Source organism: Stegodyphus dumicola, chromosome 1 (assembly GCF_044657685.1).
Source record: "Stegodyphus dumicola isolate Sdum_Otavi_A_Nest chromosome 1, ASM4465768v1".
Classification (NCBI taxonomy): domain Eukaryota; kingdom Metazoa; phylum Arthropoda; class Arachnida; order Araneae; family Eresidae; genus Stegodyphus; species Stegodyphus dumicola.
Genome location: NC_140768.1, coordinates 96,700,980 through 96,722,969, shown reverse-complemented (window position 1 = coordinate 96,722,969; position 21,990 = coordinate 96,700,980). Strand labels below are relative to the sequence as shown.

At 33.3% G+C, this 21,990-nt stretch overlaps 1 protein-coding gene across 4 annotated transcripts in view; it reads left to right on the top strand.

The window, feature by feature from the left end:
- The window catches only part of LOC118187145 (ecdysone receptor-like), a 367,951-nt gene that overhangs the window by 183,620 nt on the left and 162,341 nt on the right, over positions 1-21,990 (top strand). Inside the window, exon 1 of one of the 4 annotated variants that reach the window (XM_035357349.2) lies at positions 3,301-3,532. The exons of 2 other annotated variants lie outside the window; for them this stretch is intronic. The gene's annotated coding sequence lies outside the window, so the exon portion shown is untranslated. Of the gene's footprint in view, positions 1-3,300; positions 3,533-21,990 lie in introns of those variants that run through there. One more of the 4 variants, XM_035357352.2, reaches the window with a different exon arrangement.

Genomic DNA, 21,990 nt, shown 5'->3' with positions numbered 1-21,990 from the left:
GTTGTATGTGTAAAATTTCAATTCGTCAGGTTGGTAGAGGTAGGTAAGAAATTGATTCAAACAAATTTACGAGGAAGCAGATGAACCAAATTAAATAAATGCAATTCCACAACTTTATTTGCTAATTTTTTACTCTCGTTACTAATGTTTGCAGGTATGCAACATTAAACTATGGTAATCTTGATTTATGGCACTGCAAGAGAAAGATGATTGATCATCGTATACTCGAAATATGCAATTGCCAGTATTTTTTTCTTTAAATATCACGTTATTGTAAATTCGAATTTGAAAGATCATTCTTTCTGCTGTAATATGCAAGTAGTATCTCCGTGCAGAAAGATAATACAGAATTACTGTCTTTGGCCTTGTTAAGAATCCGAAAATATTCGAGGTGTATAATGTCTATCGTGTAATGTTACCTCACTTTGACTATTTTTTATTTTAATATTTAAATCGTTTGTCACTATACCTGTTGCACTTATTGTTACTTGGAGTGTTTATATGTGATGGTTTGCTTCGTTCTTTGCATGCGTGATATCAGTTGCTGTCGTCAGTATTGTGCGTAATCAGCTTTCAAATAACAAAAAGCTCAGTCCATTGTGCACAGTTTCAGGTTGTTCTTTTGTACTTTGAACTGAAACTGTCCGCCCATATCTTGAGCGCAGTACCTCGCCGTCGACGGATTTGGAAGGAACCCTCTGATTTGGCACCAAGATGGCTGGTCTCTTTGCCAGAAGAATCCCCTTAGAGTTTTTGCTGCTTGGAGTACGACCCCCTTGCATTAACTTGATCGTTGTTAAAGTAGCTCGGCGAGAGAGTCGAAAGCACGTGAGATAGCTCGAAATGGGTCAAACAACGCTAAAAGCAAGCACGCGACCGCTTTTCTTTTTGTCTTCGATTTCCAAGATGGCGCCATCAGCATGGCAAAGCCATCACGGTGATGACACTGTTAATGGGACTTGCCTTAACAGTTACTTCCTCCTGCTTATTTAAAAGATGAGCATCATTATTGAATTTGAGTGATTTTATTTTAATATTGTAACGTTTCATCTGAGAGTACTAACTTTATGTTGGTTTCATTATCATTTACTAAGCTTATTTTTGTTAATTTTCTTAGCCATTGGATTATTTTATATCGATAAAGGGAACTGAAATACGTACTTAATTATGGCAGCAGATTGTGAAAAACTACTGGACGTATTTATTTGATATCAACTCTTGTTTACGTTATTAACGTTGGCCAAAGAGACATAAATGAAAATTCATTGTTGACCACCAGTGATGGCCATGTCTTGAACATGAATGGTTTGTCCCATGATGATTTGTCCATGAATCTTTATGAACGATTAGGTAAGAAGCTTAGCGGCGCACGAAGGTGATCGTCATGGTTAAGACTATTAGGTTTATACAGTCTCTGTTAACAAGATGCCAAATCTTTTTTGTTTTTACTACATGAAGAAATTAGAATAGCAACTAAAGAGAAGTAAATAATTAATAGATCTCGCAGTCTTCCAACCTAAGACATTAGTTGATATCCTTGAAGTATGCATGTCCATTAAAAACTCAGTCTAACCTGCATAAACTAAGTAATGATTGCGAACTTTTCCAATTCCATTAATCGATGGTTAAAATACAAGCCAGTGGGCTGCGTTTAAGCGATTATGGCAAGGCATGCGAGGTTTGCCTGCTTAGGCGGAAGGATGTCTGCATGAAAGACTTTCTGTAAGAAACTAGCTGGTATTAACGGTACCCAAAGTGAAAACACGCATGTATGTCCTTTTATCAAGATACAAACTTAAATAGAGCTATCTGTGTTCAGGGGTTATATCCAGTCGGTCGTTGATGGATTAACAAACTATGGAAAATCCGCCAGTTTTTCGTTTCTATCTTTATATAAAAATCACATCCAATTTTCCTATTGATAAAATTTCCCATTGCAATTTAAATGTACAAATGCTACTATTATAGAATTTAAATTATTTATGCCAATATTTAATCAATAACTATATATTAGCGAAACCTGCAGAGCTACGGAGCTGCATTATAGTCTATTATATTGCTACCGAACTATTATAATTAACTTGCATAGTTTATGCGGATGATAATATATGAGAATTGAAGAGAAAATGTATGCCGCGATGACTAAAATATATAATATTAAAAATGTCTTTGATTATCTGTATTCGAGTGTATTTTTTATCTATATTATAATTATATATTATGTATAACTGGTTGTCATCAAAAAGTATCAAAATATTAGTAACAAGATGCCAAGCCTTATTTAAATATTGCAGTAATGGCAATATTCTGCAGTAATTTTGACTGTAAGTTAAAGGTTATTATCAGTTGGCAACAGCTTTGTTTTCAGCCTTTGACATGATAGAATGAAATCAGAACGATAACACTTGTATATTTTGGTTGTTAATTTTTATTTTGGTAAATAATGCGTAGTTTTTATAGGCTGTTATTTATTAATAAAATTTGACTTTTAAATAGTTAAGATTTCAGTCTAAAAAGGCGCCTAATAAATTAATTATAAATAATGATTGAATTTTGTCTATCATTTAACGTGAAACTCTCGTGTGTATATTCTGTGACTCACTGTACCTGTTAATACTTTGTTTACCTGAATTTAATCCATCGCAATGTTTTTAATTTGGATTAAAATTACCATTCTTCAAAGTGTAAAGTGTAGCTTCCTTCTTATGTTAAGGAAATATTGTAATGGAATATTCAAAGATCGTTCGTTTACGTAAAATTTAAGTGATAATTAATAATGCACTAGTAGTAGACTATGCACTAGTTCTGAAGACAGGAACACACCGGCGAAGGATAGCGAAGAGGAAAAAAAAAAATTAAACTTTAGATTTGAATAAGAGAAGACGAAGGGGGAGCCCCTCTCCAACAAAAATATCCTTCGATTTCAGAGCGATTAAAATTTTTTTGGGTAGTTGTTTATTTTTTTATGCCTGCCGTAGTGTGTGTGCTACGTCTGCCTTGTACGTGGGAAAAGGTTACGCCTAAGTCACTTCGTAAAACGCATGTAAAAAGAACGGAAGCCGATTGTTATATCACCAAACGATTCGTCCTTGCTGCGGAACGAGAGAGCCCTCGCGTTGCTCAACCTTGATCCTTGTGGCCCACTGAACTGGGATGAGAGAGAAAAGAGACTCGATCGGCGAAGCTCAGAGAAAACGAAGTGCGAGTCCCCCCATTCATCGCTGAAAGAATCTCCACGTGACCGATAGGTGGCGCTCTGTGAGGTCGCCGGCGTTGCCAGAGCTGCGTTCCACTCTCCGCTGTAGTATATGGCGTTGGGGCCAGCCAGGCAACTAACCGAATGGAGGCCAGCTTGTTGGAATAAGTAGCCTTTCTGGATATATAGGTTAACGGAGAATTCGAGTTTCTGCAGACAACAGCCCTTGGATTATTCTATCTTTCCGTGCTGTGAAATATATTCGAAAAGATTTAAAAGTGTGTTTTACGCTGATGTGAAAAAATGCTCTTGGATATACTTTGTCCAACGTTTACGGTAAGTTTAAATGCAACCGATCGTAGTGTTGTTATTTATTGTTGAAGATCGTCTTGTGCTGTGGATTATTGTCGTTGTACACCCGTTGTTTATGGTGTGTTTCAATAATGGAAAAATAATCTGTTATATTTTTCAAGAAAGAATTCTATTGATTCGGTGACAGTGTAGTGTATAAAAGGAGGGTGAAGTAGGAGTGAAAAATAATCGAGTGAAGCCGATTAGAAAATAAGGTTAATGTATTAGTAGGTCATTCCCGCTTTTTGCTTCCGTCCTGTCGCGATTTCGAAATTATCTGTAAGATTTCGTGTTTCGAGAAGCACCCATTGTATCCTATTTGTTAAGAGTAATTTTTTTAAGAAATTAATTTACGAGTGTTTTTTTTTCCTTATTTCCATAACCGCAACTTTTCTTAAGATCTGTTTAACTGCCGTGATACTTGTATTTTATCAAGAATATTTTTCATACTGGGAACAAAATATCGGATTTCTTTCCCTGATTCGTGATTTTTCTGTGTGCTGCCCTTGTTCCTTAATTTTTTTTATTCCCCCCTTTTTTAAATAGAAATTAGTTTTGACTAATATTAATTAAGACATACTGTAACAAAATGAGCTTGTAGGATGAGAGGAAATGAAGGTTACTGCAGCTGTATCCGATTTTGAACTTGTTTCTATTTTTTTTTTTTTTCCGAGCATGAATGTTTTGTTTACTCGCATTAATAACAGCATATTGTTAGCCTCTGCATTGAGTATCATTTCTCGATAACGTAATTGTTAGTTGCACATTCTTTAGGCATTTGTAGCTATTTTTAATTTTTCGAAATGATTAATCGATAATAATTTCGGTATTTTCTTGTAGTCAGTACGACGATGTATATTTATGAACAGTTTCACACATTGTACGATACCGTTTAGAACATTTTAAGCACGAAGTCTTTTTTTTTTTTTTTTTAAAGGTCATAGCAAATTATAATATAAAAAAACTGTGTTGCACAGAATTTCACGAAAAAATGGATTAAATATGCATTTTATAATACTTTGCGAAATACAGTTCAAATTTTATTAATGTTTTTATTGAATTTTTAATATTCAAGGAATACTATGTGACTATCCTTCTTCTGGTAAGCAACATAAAATGGAATATGTTGCCAGTAATTTAAAAAAAAAAAGTATTTTCAGTTTTTTAATTTCCGTGGATATGTGAAGATTGCAGATTTGCATGACTATTTATTACATTTCGAAATTCGTTACTTGTTTAAAAGTAAAAATACTTAATCCCTTCGACTACAAATACTTAACAGATTTTGTTAAACTGAATGTATTTTATTTCGAACTGTTTTTCGCTTTAAAATAAAATGCTATCTTCCATCTTACAGTGGGATATTTTTAAATCTTTTTTAAAAAAATTTGTTTATAAATTATTTAATCTTTAAATCAGTATTTTTATATTTATAATCTTTTAAAACAGTATTTTCTTCCTCCTTTTTCTTTCTTTCTTACTTCATTTTCTCTTTTTAAAGAACGTTCCCCTGCCGCGTTTTTATTTAACGCCAATTTTGTTTCTTTGTTTATTTTTGTAGTTATTTTTGTGTGTGTGTGGAAGGGGAGAATCAGTTGTTTTAAATTTATAAAAGAGGCATTTCCATAATAATGAAAATTTTACTCAGTATTTAAAAGAAATTGTTGAAAATATAATTAAATATTTACACTGCATTGCACAATGATATGTCGACTGAGGGAAATTACCTTTAAATCGGCCTATAAGCCATTCATGAATGGTATCACAATAAACACAAATCTTAACATGGAACATTGTACATGGTTATTAACAAAGAAAGGAATAGTGTTAAAAATTACTTTGTAATTCTGTTGAGTTGTTTACTTTTAGCAGTTTGTCTGACTCCTTTTCTTCTGTTATTTATTGGTAGTTTGGTCTTTTAAAAATTTATTTTGAAATTTTTAGAAACTGATCATGAAAATTCTAAATACAAAATATGTTGCCACTCAAGATAAAATAATTACATTACAAACGGAATTCTTACAGTAAATAAACTCTTATTTTGAATGCAGCAATTTTGATGTACTGGTAAAAGTTAAAGAATTATAAATGAATAATGCAACTAATAATAATAGATAATCATTTCTTTAAGTAATTAATGATTTTTTTAAAATAAATCGAAGCATTTTCTGCGTTGTTGTATGTTTGTGTCGTGGCATAGCTTTTCGAAGAATTATAATATAAATTTCAATAGGTAACCTTGAATGTGATTAGATAAAATAACCATGCTATCTTGTTAACAGCTGTAGACAGGAGCAGTGCGTTTGCTCGATTGACACTATTTGCTGTTATCTCTATAGGCCGTTGACACGAATTTTACTTTGTACCGAAGATTAAGAATAAGAAACAATTTTCCACTGCCTCTCTAAAAATATTTTCAGACGGGTGGCGCTAGGCGGCGCTCGTGCCGAAACATCAAGGATAAAGGACATTTGAATTAGCATTAGAAGTTTTGAGACTCGAGGACTGTTACTAAGATTTAGAAGTTGAAAAATGGTTAACTTAAAAGACGGAACCTCGAAACGATGTTCAAAAAGATTTTTCACGTGTCTGATACATTTGATTAAAATTTATATTTTGATAAAGCACTATGCGGCATACATGTGTTCAACATCTGTCAGCTTTTAAGTTGAATTTGTTTAAGTATCGGGAAAATGATGAGTGGTCTCTTCGAGTAACCTGATTAACATCCTCTCATATTATTATTATTACTTAACGTAAATTATTTATATTTAAAAGATGAAAATTGCTTTTATACTTTTACTAAAAGTTGACACTAGGCTGTGTTTTATATCACTGTTTCTGAAACTTTTTTGATGACAGAACCATTCGATTCCTTCAAGTAGGTAGATAGCATCTGTGGTTTTCATTCTGTTTTGTTCCGTACACCCCTTTCACCACTGCTAGAAGATCATTCTCCCCTCTCCTTTCCGAAACTCCAAACATACGACTAGTTTTAGATTATTTTCTATCGTGTTTTATAAATTAAGCAAAATTTATAGAAAATATTGATAAATATCAAATCTTGAATAAAAGTAGTTTTTTTTTAATTATTTTTTTATTCATAAATTCAAACTAAATGTTTAGCTAAAGCTCTAGCGCATCCAATGGCGTAGCTGGGGGGGGGCATATGTCCCCGGGCGCAGCGTCCAGTGTCGCAAAATTGATGCTACGAAATTTTAGAATGAAATATTTCTCATTCTTAGCGCATAAAAGGGGGCGCAAAATCTTCAGTTTTCCCCGGGCGCTGAAAACTACGGCTTAAATCGCATCCCCTATTTTAGAACCCCTTAATAAAATATTTGTAGAGGAAGACTTATGACCGAAATTACCTTTCTGTATCAGTGTTTTTGAAACTTTTCTCGTTGAAGAATAGTTTAAAAATTTTTAAAACGTTAACATTTGGTTTTTCAGTAATAATAAATGATAATACAGATAATTTAGTTAAATAAGATAAACATTAGTTCCAATTTTTATATCTTACCTCTAAAAGAAAGGTTTTTCAGTATTTAAATTTACTAAATATAGCACGTAAAACTAATTAAATGAAACAAATAATATAAAAAAGTATATAACCACGTAATTTAACTTGAAATGTGTTTAAATCTTCTTAGTTACAGAATCTTGTGCTGTCAGAGACAGTGTTTGAAACCTGAATTCTTACCTCAGATATGTAATATCTAATTGGTTTCCGAATTTGAATTTTGTTGCAAAACCTGTTTCGCAGAAGGAAGTAAAATATGCGTAGTTGGTTTTAGTAAGTTGGGATATTCTTTTAACAAACATATCCAAACTATGTTCAACAATAGTTCTTTAAAATTTTGTTATACCAGAAACAGTAGTCAACTGTTTTACGAAATCATTTTTGTTATTACTAATCTGTTGGCTTAGCTATCCTCATGAAAGGATTTCAAATCCATAATAATGTATGGGGCTTGTCATGTAGTCAGTTCTTGCAGTTGCTTCCTATCTTGAGGTAGAAAATTTCTACCTTGCAAAATTTCAATAGTAAGATTGTTCCCATTCTTGAAACAAAAGATTATTTATTGATTTTAGATTTTCATGGTGTTGGTTTCACACTGTATTGCTAGTGGGAAAAATAAAATTTATAAAAAGTTGGAAAAATCTAAAAATCATAAGTCACACCATAAAATTGAGATTTAATTATCTTACTATCTTCAAAAGTGAAAGTTTCAGCTATTGCTGACAGTAGTTTTCATGAGCAGAAAATATTTTAATATTTCATCTATCAGTTCCTTGCAGTATATATTACCTTTAAAATTTCATGGGATTCTCATGAGTGTTACGTCATGTCTGCCGTGAATTTATTTTAGTGTATGTGTTTCCACGAGCGTATATTCGCCGGTGAGAATAAATAAACGCTATTTCCTTCCTTTTCAACGGATATTACGTTGGTTGAAAGGATGATCGAATTTCCTTGACCTCTTTTTATCTTGCGTTCTTTTCTTTTTCTCCCCCCATCTTTTTTTCCCCCTTTCAGATGTATCGGAGTTTCCTTGTTATATGCACGTGATGCTAGGATAGGGATTTTTAACATTATTTATTTATTTGTTTGTTTATTAAGATTTATACATTTAACCGAGTGGGAACTTTTAAATCGCTGAGTTGTTAATTAATATTTCATTCATTTAGCACAAAATATAAAGTAAACAAAAAACTTGCTCTTAATCCAGAATTCAGTCTTCGAGATGCACATGTTCGAGTGAAATGTGTGTTCAGAATTTGGTGGCACTTGGTACCATAGTTTTTGCTTAGAGGGATTAAAGTCGGAAGACAAATGTATTGCGTTTTGGGAAGTGGCAAAATTTTCTTTTACATCCCCAAGTTCTCTGATTAAATATCAAACATTAACATCCTAAGTTTTACCGAGTGGCGACATAACATCTTAAATCGTTGAGTTTTTAATCAAAAGCTCATTAAGCTAAAATACGAAATAAATTACGAAAAAAATACAAATAGCTTACAAAAAAATTAAAAAAACAAGTTTCAAAATCCAAAACTCGGATATAGGTGGGGTAAGCGTGGCTAAATACAGTGTGGGATTTATTTTGACAGTGGCGCCAAAATTTCGCGGTATTGGATTTATAGTAACATTAAGTGTGGGGGGGGGGTGAACTAAAAGTGGAGCAATAACGCATATGACTAGTACATAATGAAATCAATATTTATTATGTGCTTTTTAATTCTAATTTACGTGTATAAACCAATCACATTCTGAAAATGTATTGAATACCTTTTTTATATTAAGAATATAAAATTGGAGAGTATTTTTATTGAATTATTTTTAATTATTCACCGGTATTGAAGAGTACCGAAGAGCTACTTTTACGTAAATTCGGAAAAGGACTTTTTCTCGATTCCAAAAATTCAGCAAACGTTGAAAATTTTGGTTTAGAGTTTAGAATATGGCTACTTGGGAATGCATATTCGCGTAAATTATGGCGAAAATTAACTTAAACTGTGTTTAAATTATAAAAAAGTTATCACCTTTATTACAGAAAGTTAAAAAAAGGTGGGGTCCGTAGTTTATGGATGTTTCGACATTTGCAGAAATTTCTTAAGATTCACGAAATATTTTTATTAATATTTTATATGTATTTCGACATCTCTTAAAATATTAGAAGCAGTAGATTATTTCTGGATTGGAAAATATTATCATGATCATCGAAACCGTGATCGTGATGCAATGATTTCATAGACAAATGTAGTTGCAGTTACAAAGCAAATTACAGGGATTCAGATGATCTAATCTGGTTCGATTTGCGATCAACAAAACCCACATAGAAACTAATTTCACGTAAAAATTTGGAACTCGCTATCGTAGTATTCTTTAGTTTCTGGAGAGTGGTTTTATTGTTTTCTATACGTGAGTCTTGTGTTCTGTCCAAAAAAAAAAAAAAAAAAAAAAATATCGGCATTACATTTGAAGGAAATGTTTTTCACTTCTTGCGTAAGCCGCCAGTGAGATGCGTTTTGAATAATTAAGGCTTTGCTTTATTAAACACGTGCAAAAATCTGTATTAACAACGGTTATTAATATTGGAATGATATCATAGCAATTTTGCCTGCTGTTTGGCATTGCTTTTACGAACATCTGTTTTTAAATGTCTGATTTTTTTCCCCCGTCTCTAAGATTAATTGTTAAACTTTGCTTCAAGTGTTAATTTTTGAATTTTATGTATATTTATTTTTAAAAAAACTTTAAAATTTTTCAATGGTAAAGACGACTATGAGGTGACAGATTGTAATTTGAAGTTTATCGATAACAGTGATACCTCGGTATACGTCCACCTTGTAATACCGTCCTGTTTGGGCTCAAACATTTTACTTTGGTATAGGACATTCGTTTGGAATACGGCTGGAGTTCGATGACTCACGACTGCTCGCATTGCCATTGTTTACATCTTTCAAGACAGTGCTACCACTGCCCATGAGTGTTAGTACTATTCACTCAGCCTGCCTTAAAACTCAAGAATTTTTAAGTGATTTTGTGTCTGCTCGTGTAAATTTGTTGTAAATGCATTAACAATGAATTTTAAGAAATTTATTGAAAAGAGTCGAGCAAGAAAGAAAACGGTTAGGATCACCATGGAAGGGGAAAAAGAGATTGTTGAAATGTATAAAGGTAGTGTGTGTGTTTGGGAATGCATACCGTATGCCAAGTACGACGGTCGCTACGCTAACGTTGCGAAGGGGATGAAATCCATTACTAAACAACAATCGGAGACGTCAGAGCTTGTTGAAAAATTGCTTTCGATCTGGATAACAGAAAGCATTTATGTACAGTCTGATATGTAATGTTTCATTTATATATATTATATATTTCACCCAAATCATTTGTATTTTGGTATTAAACAGTAGTATAATAATAAAAATAGGATTATTGTATAAAGACCGATTCATGTTTTCCCTTTAGCTCTCTCATAGGTTCTCACTCACCGTAACAAAAGCTCACGCTCTTTTTACTTTTCAAGCTTCCGTTTCTACGGAATTCAAGAAACATTTCAGCGTCAAAGCGCCGAAGGGCCCAAACTTCATCTGAGTTGGTAAAATTGCGTTTCGCGCAATAGACCAGCATATTCGTATTTTCCCTATATTTCTTATTAAAAAGTTGGTTCTATGTACGCCAAGTTTGGTATAAGTACAAGGCTTGTACGAAGTAATGGAAGTATTCTAGTCGCGAAAAATTTCGGGTATCATATTTCAACGAAAATATCCATTTCGATCGCTCTCGAATCCATTTGAACGATGTTTTTACATGACATCTGTATGTATGAATAGAGTAAAGGACACTTTTTGTCCAACACGGATTGTAAAATCAATTTGAAATGGATTCAGAAGAGATTCTTTTCGTGACGTTTATACGTACGTCACAGAAAATCGTATGTGTGCATCTCGTAGGTATGTATATATTATCTCACATAACTCAAAAACGAGTAGCCTTAGAACGTTGAAATTTTGTATTTGGGACTTCTATAACATCTAGTTGTACACCACCCTTTTTGCTTTCAAACTTTCTCAAATGTATGTATAGCAACCGGGAGACTACATGAAAAGTTAGTTTTTTTATTTGTCCTAAAATCTCCCCCCCCCTCAAATTCGACATTGCCGAAACATGAATATTTTCGTTATTTAAAACACTTCTGTATTTAGAAGCATATGACTACCACCAACGATTGCGAAAAATTTTGAAATTTAATTAATTTATTTTGAATTAATTTGAAGGAAAAATGAAATGTTTTACCACTTGGGCCGCTGGTGGGCTGTTCGAGTGGAGGCCTTGCGTGTGTTCAAAATTCGGTGGCTGTATAGGCCACCCTTTTTCCGCATTGCGAGAACTATACATGCATAGATGCATGATACTTCGTTATTTAATGCTGGAGAAAGAGATTGTACTTTCTGATATTTGTTTGGTGGCATTAAGAGTATTTGTGCACTAGTATCTGCTTGAATTTTAGCTATCATAGAATGATTTCGGTTTTGTTCATTCGGAAGCAGAATTTGATTTTTCATGAAGTTCATTATACTATGAATATAAGTTTATAGAAATAATCGAATATTAAGAGTTTTAAAGCTTCGTGATTTTATTTCTTGCAACTGCAAGAGGTGGGTCTCGAAGTAGATTCGATTTGCGCGCCATCTGTAGTAATCTGTCTAAGTAAACTCTCGTAAACATGGATTGTGAATGAAGTCCAGCGCCCTGAATTTATCTGATCACATCGCTAACGTGCAGGAACATGTGCCTGTCCTCAAGACCATTAATGTGGTAGACAGATCTTTTAAGCTTTGTAGGCTAGGTCAGGTTAGCCATACGATAACGGTCTGCCTTAGGAAAGGGCGTGTCTCCCTTGGCGAGGGGGGGGATTTAGAGACTAATGTATTATTTACCTTGAAGACTGCTACTATGTAAATGGGTAGAAGGGTCAAAATTCGTGATGCATTTGTGCGTGTGCTTTTTATTAGAAGAATGGGTCCTCCCACGGTTTTGTTCAGGTTAAAGGGAAATTTATTCAGTTATTTGTGTATTAAATGAACAGAAATACCTTGTAATTTGTTGTAGGGCTCGGATTGATTTTAGCAGATATGAACTTCAAACGTATTCGTGAACAAAAACTTGATTGTATATGAATATATAAACATCAGAGACAGCTAAAAACTTCAGAAATTTTCAATTTTTTAATTGTGGGTACATGTTAAAGGTATTTCTCCCGCCTTCTTAGCATGCATAGTGTAATTAGGTCACCACACTCGGCCCCTGTTCGAGAGGTCCGATGTTCGACTCCCGGCGATGGCACTGCTTTTTTTTTTTTTCATGTTTGTCAGCATCAAAAACTTAGTGTTTCTACAGTGTGATAAAAATTTAGCTCGGTGATTTATTTCTTTTCTTCTTATGTATTTCTTTGATTTGCTTTCTTCAGTGAGTGTCATTGAAATTGGATTTGAACTGCACGCTGTTATTTGTATTATATGAAATTTATGTTCTATTTTACCATTCTCCCCCTCCATAGCAGAGGAACTATTTTCTTAATAGTATTTTGAATAGCCTTATTTTCCGTAGGAGCAGTGATTTAAGCTATTATGGCATTCTTTAAACTAAATATTTTACGTTTTGCCGAACGGTCACACTCAGGCGCGTGGACGGTCGAAATATTTTATTTCGCGCAGTGAGAACAGATTCTTTTAAATCGCTGAGTTTTTTCTTTTTTTTTTTTCTTTTTTTTTCTTTTTTTTTTATAAACTTTGAAGCATAATTATCTTACTTTTTGCCGAGTGGCAACACATTGCTTTTGACGTCATCTAGTTTGTTAATCAATTCATGAAATTCGCACGAAATGCGAAATAAATAAATAATAATAATAATAAAATTGGAAATTAAGAATGCGCATTTCGAAGCGCATGTATTTGAGTGAAGGAATGTATATATTGGAAATTGGTGTCTGTAGCTGTCCCATTTGTCCATAATGGAAAGAATATACATATACACGTACATTCAAACTGATTCTTCATTATTTAATAATATATGTATGTTATATACGCATTCACTCACATTCATAGTAATATCTCTTAAGATTACCGTTCGAGGCGGTTTTAATGTTTTGAGGAGCGGTCGTCATAGAGAGGTGATGTTTATAACATTGTCTATTTATGTTATGAGAAGTACTAATCACTTTAAGAGGTGATCACCTCGAGTTGGTTTGTTGTGTATAATTATTGTTTATTATTATTGTGTACATTCAAAATATGCTTCAAATTTATTTGTTTAAAATAAATAGCAAATGTAGTGCGAAACATTCATGCCGTGATTTTGATTCGCATGTAGTCCACACGGTTACGACATTCCCCTCCCCCAATGTGTTGTAGTTAACTGTTCCATATATACGTATTTTTTAGTTCATATTTTATTTGTATATTCATATTTCTTCTCATTGGAGATTGGTTTAAAGCTTACGGGTGCTTAAATTTGCTCCTGTGTTTCCTCTTTTGTTCTGCAGATGGCGCTGCAGTTGTCGCTCCCTTTATTATTACTAATTTGTTTTTATTTTGTGGTATATTTCCGGTAAAATGGCTTTGATTATTTTTTCGTCATGCTTCTTTCTTTTTCAGAATAATAGTCAGTGATATGCAAATATAGTTAAAAAAAGTTCTGTAAAGCGTTTCGTCTTTTACTGGGAAAGTTTACGGGAATGCCTAAAAATGCGGTTAAAAATTTTCGCTTTTTAATTTTTCTTAATCCTGACCTGATTGCACGGTAACATTGAAATCGACGTGCAGACAATTTTTACTGTGAAAAGTGAAGTGAAACGAAGGAAAGAGTAAAAAAATAAAAGGATTCAGACTTCTCCAGGATTGAACGGTCTGCTTCCTTCGAAACAATCTTGCAGAAGGCAAGAATATACAGGTTGTAGAAAATCGTTACACTCTGTTTCAGTTCTGTTGTATATGCTCCTCCTCTTCCTCCGTTCTTTTTTTCTCGTCTGCGTTCTGTACCAGAGCTCAGTATCCATTTCGAAAGATTTTCCCATGACAGAATTATAGAATGGGGACCAAGTCTAAAAACATCTGGATTATAGTGTTAGTATCATTTAAAGATACTTCTGATTTCATTAATTTTATTTTAATTTCAACGGATTAAGCAAAAGACTTTTGTCATTAAAATAAAAAAATTATGTTATTTTAAAATTAGGCTACGTCTGCCCTTAAATTGGCGAAAATTTTAAGGGGGGGGCGGGAGGATTATCGTTTTCAATAGAACCTAATATATTTTCTAATTATTTCTCCTTTTCAAGGAGTTAAATTGATTTGCTCCGTTTTTCCTCGTATAAAATTATCAGTTCTTTGCAGTATTATTGTCCATCACGCTTCCCAGTTGATGAAGATACTGATGAATTAATGAATTCTAATTCGGTATTTTGTATCCTCTTAAAGCTGTGTTATTTTAACAACTATGTAATTCTTACTTAGTGAAATCACACTGGCTGCAAAATATTTTAAACATGCTTCAGGTTTACTTATTTATTTTAAAAAAAGAATTATGTATAATTTTTTTAAAATATCTCTAGCTTTTAAATATCTTTTTAAATTTCACAGCTCTGGTTAAGTTATTAATAATAGTAGGACAATAGGGTCAGGTTGAATGCCTAGCAGACATCACACCACACATAAATAATATTAGGAATAAAGAATTGCGTTTTTTGCTTTTAAATCACTTAGTTGGTTAATCGGTAACAGACATTAAATTTGAAAGAAAAATTAAATAACGCACGCTAGATGAAATTTTTATTTCGGCCATTGGCAACATATTGAAGTCGCTGAATTTGTCGATTAAATTTGAAATATAAATAAATATATCGCGCTTTGTCGAGTAGCAGCACATTTCTTTTAAATTGCTTATTTTTCTGATAAAATTTGGAACACAAATATGTATCTTACGCTTTACCGAATGGCAGCACAGTGCTTTTAAATTATCGAATTTGTGGATCAAAATTCTATTAAAAAAATTCTATCAATCAAACATCTATAAATAAAATTTAAACTCGGGAGGTAAAGAAAGAAATTAAAAACAAATTCGAAATCAAAGTTCGGACTTCCGAGGTACACATGTCTGGATGGAGAACTAGGTGTCCTCAAAGTTTGATCAACAAAGTCCTCCGGTGTGTTGTACAATGTGAGAACATGCATGCATACATGCATATAGAAGCTTTATATTTTAACAATAGTGGTAAAGATGTAAAAGTGATACTCAATTGTGTTCCTCTTTTTTTGGTGCTTAAATAAGATAATTCTTAAACTTTTTTTTTGTGGGGGGGGAGGGGAAATTTAGAAAATGGCATTTGTTAATTCTTTACCTGATTCCCCTTTCTCTACATTCCCCCTTTTTTTTAATTAATTCTTTGTGAAGGACATTTTTTATTACTCTCATTACTTTATCGCAAAGTAGCGGCCTTGTTATACCTCCTTCGGGCGAATTGGCTGAAACTTTTCGCTTCTTCCCCTTCTCTTTAGAAGGCGTTCTTTGAAAAGCTTCCCTCTTATATAAAGTAAGGTTGTAAGAACAAACGAAAAAAGACCAATTTAGGTCAAAAGTTTGCGCATTGTGCTGCAAAATTAAGGAAATTAGAAGATAAATTTTAGTAAGCTCGCCAAAAAGTTACCAAAAACTGTGGCTCCAAGAAAACTCCAACATAAGCATATTTAGTTACTATGAAAAGTGTTAAAGAGGAAAAAAAATATTTGAATATTTACAAGTTAAATTAATAAAAAAGCTATATGCTAAACAAATTAGGAAATTTTAACACAGTAAAAAAAAAAAAAAAAAAAAAAAAAAAAAAAAAAAAAAAAAAAAAAATCAATTGAATGAGGTAAAATAATAGGCTATATGCTAAATACAAAGTAAATTATAAAACACAGTAAAATACTAATCAATTGATCAAGGTAAAATACAAAAAATATATTAAAATTAAGAAGCGGGAAATGGTTAATTAGCCCAATTCGAAGTTCATTTTGGCTTTTCAAGGGAAATTTTTTAAAAATGAATTTCGAACCAAGCTAACTCCATTACGTGTTTCGCCAAAACAGACAATTGAAACTTTGCGCGACAAATTTTGTTAATGAATTAAATAAACTATGTCTAAAAAACTTTAGTCTCAATTCTCTGTTCCAATTTCCCGACGCATCCGCACATATTGACATATTAAGGTGTAGCGGTATGCTATTAGTCAAAATATACAAGAACTTATGGGCTGGACCTGCGAGCTTAAAGAATTAAAACTTTGCAAAGGAACCGTAAATTATATTTAAATCAAAAAGGTATGGTGTATTTAATTATGGCAAAGCACACTAGGGCTATCTGCCTAAGGGGAGGGATGTCTTCGTGGAGGACTTTCTAAGGGAAACTGGCTCGTATACACGTTACACATGGGGAAAACCACGAAAACACCCATGCAGCCAGCCCGTTCGCGGGATTCGAACCTCGGACCGAACTACCAGTGTTCAGCGACTTCACCGCTCGGCCGCTTGTGGGCTTTAAACCAAAAAGGAAAAAATAACAAACAAGACGACAAGAAGTATGGGTCTTGCCAAGACCTAGAAAAAGCTTTTAGAGAAAATTTATAAAAATCAGACCTGGAACAATGCTGTCTTCTCTGTTGACGAGGAAACTCGAAAAAGGGCTTACACATCTCCTTGCGCTTCCAATGCCCTCCAACTTGTCGTATGACGTAGAAAGCTGGAAATATGTGCAAAAATTATCAGTAACCTTGAGTAATTAACAGACTTGTAAAATGAACGCCACAGCTTTTCTTATTAAAAATTACCGATATAAAACATTTGACCAATATATGTGGAGTACTTCTAAGTCTGTTTTCATTACTCAATAAATTTTAAACAAAAATTAAAAAATAAATAGATAAAATGAATTATTCTTATATAAATTATTGTACAACTAGTACAGTAGTTTTAGGAATAAAAGTTTGTGTTTTTGTTATTTTTAATGCAAATGGTTTATTTACCGGTATTTTAAAAGTCCTTTGGAATTTTTTGCTGCAGTCTTTGCCACAGTTACTTCAGCATCAAAGTGACGGTGTGTTTAACATCTTTCTGCTATTTAGTTTGCATAGTACTGTTTCTGTGGCAATTTAGACTGACTTCATGAGAAATATTGCCTGTATTTTCTATGCCCTTCGTATACTGATTTACTTCGCAGTTTTATGACGAAATTATACGAAAAGTCATACATTTTATATACTGTTTCGCTTTAAATAAGGCTGTTAATCGAAGTTCGACTGTAGTCGTATGCTGCAAACCCATAAAATTAGGAAGTAATCGGGTGCAGACATCATTTAGTGCAGAAGGCTTTCGAATATTAGAAAGAATTCCATGTTTTTGCTATATTTCTTCATTACCTGTACGAATATAAGTTTTGTTAATGGAAATTACAAAAGTGGTTGTGTATTTTCTGTAGGATTTATATTTATTACAAAAATGAGAAATTATCGTTTGTTGAATTTAATGGAGTCACGTAGAATTTTTTATTTACTTAGAATTAAGAAATTAGTTAAATTACATAGACGTTGATATTTATTGCTTCAGCTAAATGAAGTTTTATAGAATTTGTGTTTTGTTTTCCGTGAAAGTTTTGCTTTTTGCACTTTCAATGAATTTTGAAAAGGTGAACTGGAAAGTTTTGTAATGTGTAGTAATTTATATTTTTTGCATCAATTATTCCTCGAAAATTTTGTGTTTCTCTCTCTCTCTCTTTTTTTAAAAATATTTTTCTTTCTTTCAAAGAATTCGAGAATTACAGTGCGTATACATTTAATTACAGTGCGTATATTGATAATTTATAATCCATTTAATGAAGTTCTTTAGACTATGGACTGTTTATCGTTGTCAAAAAGTAAGGAATTTTATAGCTTATTTAAATTGCATAGAAATTTATGGAATACAGCCAGTTGAATTCAAAGGAAATTGGTATTCTTTTGCGTACAGTTTTATTCCTGTTCTAGTTGAATTATGAAGTTAAACAGTTTTGAAAAGGAAATAGAATTCGCTTACGAATGCTGAATCATTTTATTTGTTATAGTGATCCTTTTTTTAGCATTTGGTGTACTGAAACATGCTTAATTATAAAAATTTGTTATGAATTTCGAATGGGAATTTTCTGATTCTTGAAAGTCTGTGTTGGTTTGAGGTAACTAGAAAACATTATATAGCAGGTAATGCATTTTTTTGCGATTCGTTCTATGGCCCTCTTAACGTAGAGTAGGACCCCCTTCCCTTTCCCCCCTTTGCCCTACATATTGTAGGTCATAGGAACGCCACTGGCTGATCGTGACGTCAAACATTATGCAACTAAACCTCGTGACGTAAGCACGTGACATACTTTGTTCCCCTTCTCTCTGTGTATAGGAGGTGCCTTCAAGCACGCTTTGCCATCTCGTTCAAGATGAAATTGTGTATCTAAATGCTATTTTTCATTTTATTTGTTTATTATTTTTTAATTTTTATATTGTCTTTTGACAATCGTGTCTTCTTTACCAACACTCTGCAGATACTCTTTAGTAAACAAACAAATCTTTTTTAAGTTGTGTTGTTTTTTGGATTAAAAAATTCCGAAACTGATGAAACCACTACTGAAAAGTCAGTAGTGGCGAGTTCCTAAACTCGTTACATTTTACATCTGTGAGCCCCGGCAAAAGGAAGTTCACTGTGTTTTTACTCATAATGTTCTAGGATTTTCTAGGAATTTTTAACCCAAAGAGCCCTTAGTCCAAAAGGGTTGTTAATTTCATTTTGGCATTTTGTGTTGATTAAATGTAGGTTCACTTTTCAAGCTGTTGCCACCAAATATTACAGCCCTGTAATATATTTAAAAAAAATTAAATAATGAAGAACCTACATAAATGATCTACGTTTCTCCCATTGTGATAAAAACGACGGTACCTAGAGCCATCCAATTTTGAATAACGTATGTTTCCACCCGAATATGGGCATCTGGAAGCCCAAATTTGGAATATGTTTTATCATCATTTTATGTTTTGTAAAACTTTTGATTAACAAACTCAACGATGTCAAAGCGAACAATGGTAACACTGTACGGGAGAGGGGGGGGGATTATCTCTAGCTCCCGAGACTGTATCGGAAATTCTAAAGATATCATCAATTTGCATGCCAATTAGAAGCCCTCTTATTACAACTTTATGTGTTTTTTCACGTCTACGCATGATTAATGAATGGTTAATCTGTCTATCAATTAGATACTCGAGTGATCACCTTCAGAGCTTCAGACTTTCAAGAATTCACCATTTACATGGCCCGAAAAATTGGTTTTCGTATCTTACTTTAGAATTTTAAGAAAGTTCGAATATTTTACATTCGGTTGTACCATGATGGGTTTGATTTTTGGCGGATGCAATACTTTAGCATTATCACCTTCGCTACGCCTTTCTGTAAAATAATTATCAGGAGAATTAACAGCATTATCAACGCTCACATTTTTTTTCACTTACCACAGACAACTTATTAAACTTAACCTGAAGTGGAATATCCGCCTAAGATTCCGAAAGTTTTGGATGTTTAACTTTTTTTTTTTTTTTGAGGGGGGGGGTTACTTGATAAAGCCATCCGAAGGCGAAGTACATTTTTTAGATTTCTTATATTTTTTAGAGATTTATTATTTACAGTATAAACACAAGCGTCAGTAGCAAGGCTACTGAAAAGCTGTACAATTATCCATATCACTTACAAAAGAATTATCGTCAACTTCAATAGAATTCAAGCTAGCATCTAAACTAACATTACAACTCGAATCGTAGTTCTTTAAAGTTAAAGTTTTGATATAATAGGTTCAGAAAATCACTAGAATTATCAGCACTTGAAAGCCATATAATCCTTTCCGTTTGTTACACTCGTTCTCCAAGAAGCGCTTGTACTTCCCATCATTATCTAATTGTTCAATAATCCCTTTCTTAAGCAGACCCACTTTCTCGTGTAAATTATCTCGTACACCAAGAAGTAGTACCAAATCCTAGGTGCCGTAACAAAGATACTTTACAAAGTAATTCTCAGTAATTTTCACTTAACGGAGTCTTTACGAACATTTCAAGAGACAGTTTAGAGATAGCACGTGGCAGTACGCGTTTTCCATCGCAGGGAGCGGGGAAACGAGTCCCCATTCATGACCATCGAAAATCACACGCAGGAATAATATTAACGAACACGTCTTATTTTCAGCAGTGAGCGGTCGTATCCAACTCCGAAAAATGTGCGATGCCCTCACTGAGACTCGAACCCTGGACTTCTCGAATCTGCCATGAACCTAACCTTTAAAATCTTGAAAATGTGCGGTTTGGTTTATTTGATTATGTAATTAAATTAGTCCAAAGGGTATTAATTTATGACGAATTAATGACACAATTCTCCCCACTCAGAATTATTCTTCGGCATTGGCACAGCTCGTTCGATATAAATTTATATTCTAACTTGATATCACGGGCCTGTTGTACTCACCTAACTTAAAACTATTTCAGTTTAAACTGGAATTGGAATACGAAAATAAGAATATTCCTTCTTTTTCTAAGAGGGGGAGGGATTACATTTTAGGTTTTAATAGTACAAGGCTATCTGCCTAAGGGCTCGAGGGCTATCTGCCTAAGGGAAGGGATATTTTCGTGGAAGACAAGGGGAACCGGCTGATGTGTAATTTGTTCCACACGTTACACATGGAAAAAAACCACGGCAACGCACATGTAGACAGCCCGTTCGTCGGGATTCGGTTCGCGGACCCAGCCATCAGCGTCCAGCGACACCGCGCTAGACGTTGAGCTCAGCGCTGATGGGCTTGAAAATGTGCGAAATTACACTGAAATATTTGCCCTTTGGGGTGGCTGAGATTAATTTGCGTTGTATATTATACTCACTTTATTTGTAGGAAATTTCCTGCTGAATTGCGTCTAAATTTGTTGATTTGTGGATGATAATATGAAAATAGCATTTGAAAATTTAATATAAACTGCTATTATGAAGAATATTTTTAATGAACAAAAACGTTAATAGTTCATTTTGTTTTATTTTATTTTATTTATTTTCTTATTTAGTTTTTCTTTTAATAAAACTCATATATAGAGCTGTATTTTTAGCCCTGAGGGACAACTTGCCCGGAAGATCTATTAATTTCGTTTTGGCATTTTGGGTTGGTTCACTATAAAAGGCGGTTTCACTTTTTAAATTGTTGACACCAAATATTAGAGGCTTGTATTGTAATTTAAAGAAATAATGAATTTGCGTAAATGTATGCATGTTTCTCGCACTGTGAAAAAACAACGGTACCTAGAGACTATTATCTAGTTCATATTTTGTAAAACTTTAATGAATTTTTGATTAACAAACTCAACGAACTCAAAGCAAGCAATGGCAACACTTAACGGGGGGGGGAAATAATTATCTCCAGCACGCGAGACTGTATCGGAAATTGTAAAGATATGCTCTTTTTAAATTATTTTGTGATATTGTTGAAGGAATCGAATTTTATGGTTTAAGTGCGAGAACCATGATATTTAATAAATAAAGGTAACGCACAAAACGTTAAAAAAACGCCCCGTTGAGCCTACTATAAAATCTCAAAGCTTTCATTCCCCTCCCCCTTTTGGAAAGAAACATCTGCTCCATAAAGATTCTATACATTAAAATTTAATGAATAGTAATTACCATGAGGTGTGTGCCTTTTATTAGCATCTTGAAGAATGTGCGATTATTTTCGCTACACGGATTTCCTGCCCTGGCAATATAAAAATTTGTGCCACTTCACGTGAGAGGATATATTAGTCGCATACCTTGACTGCGAACGATCCAATACAGAGAAATGCATATTCTCGTCTTTGAGTATG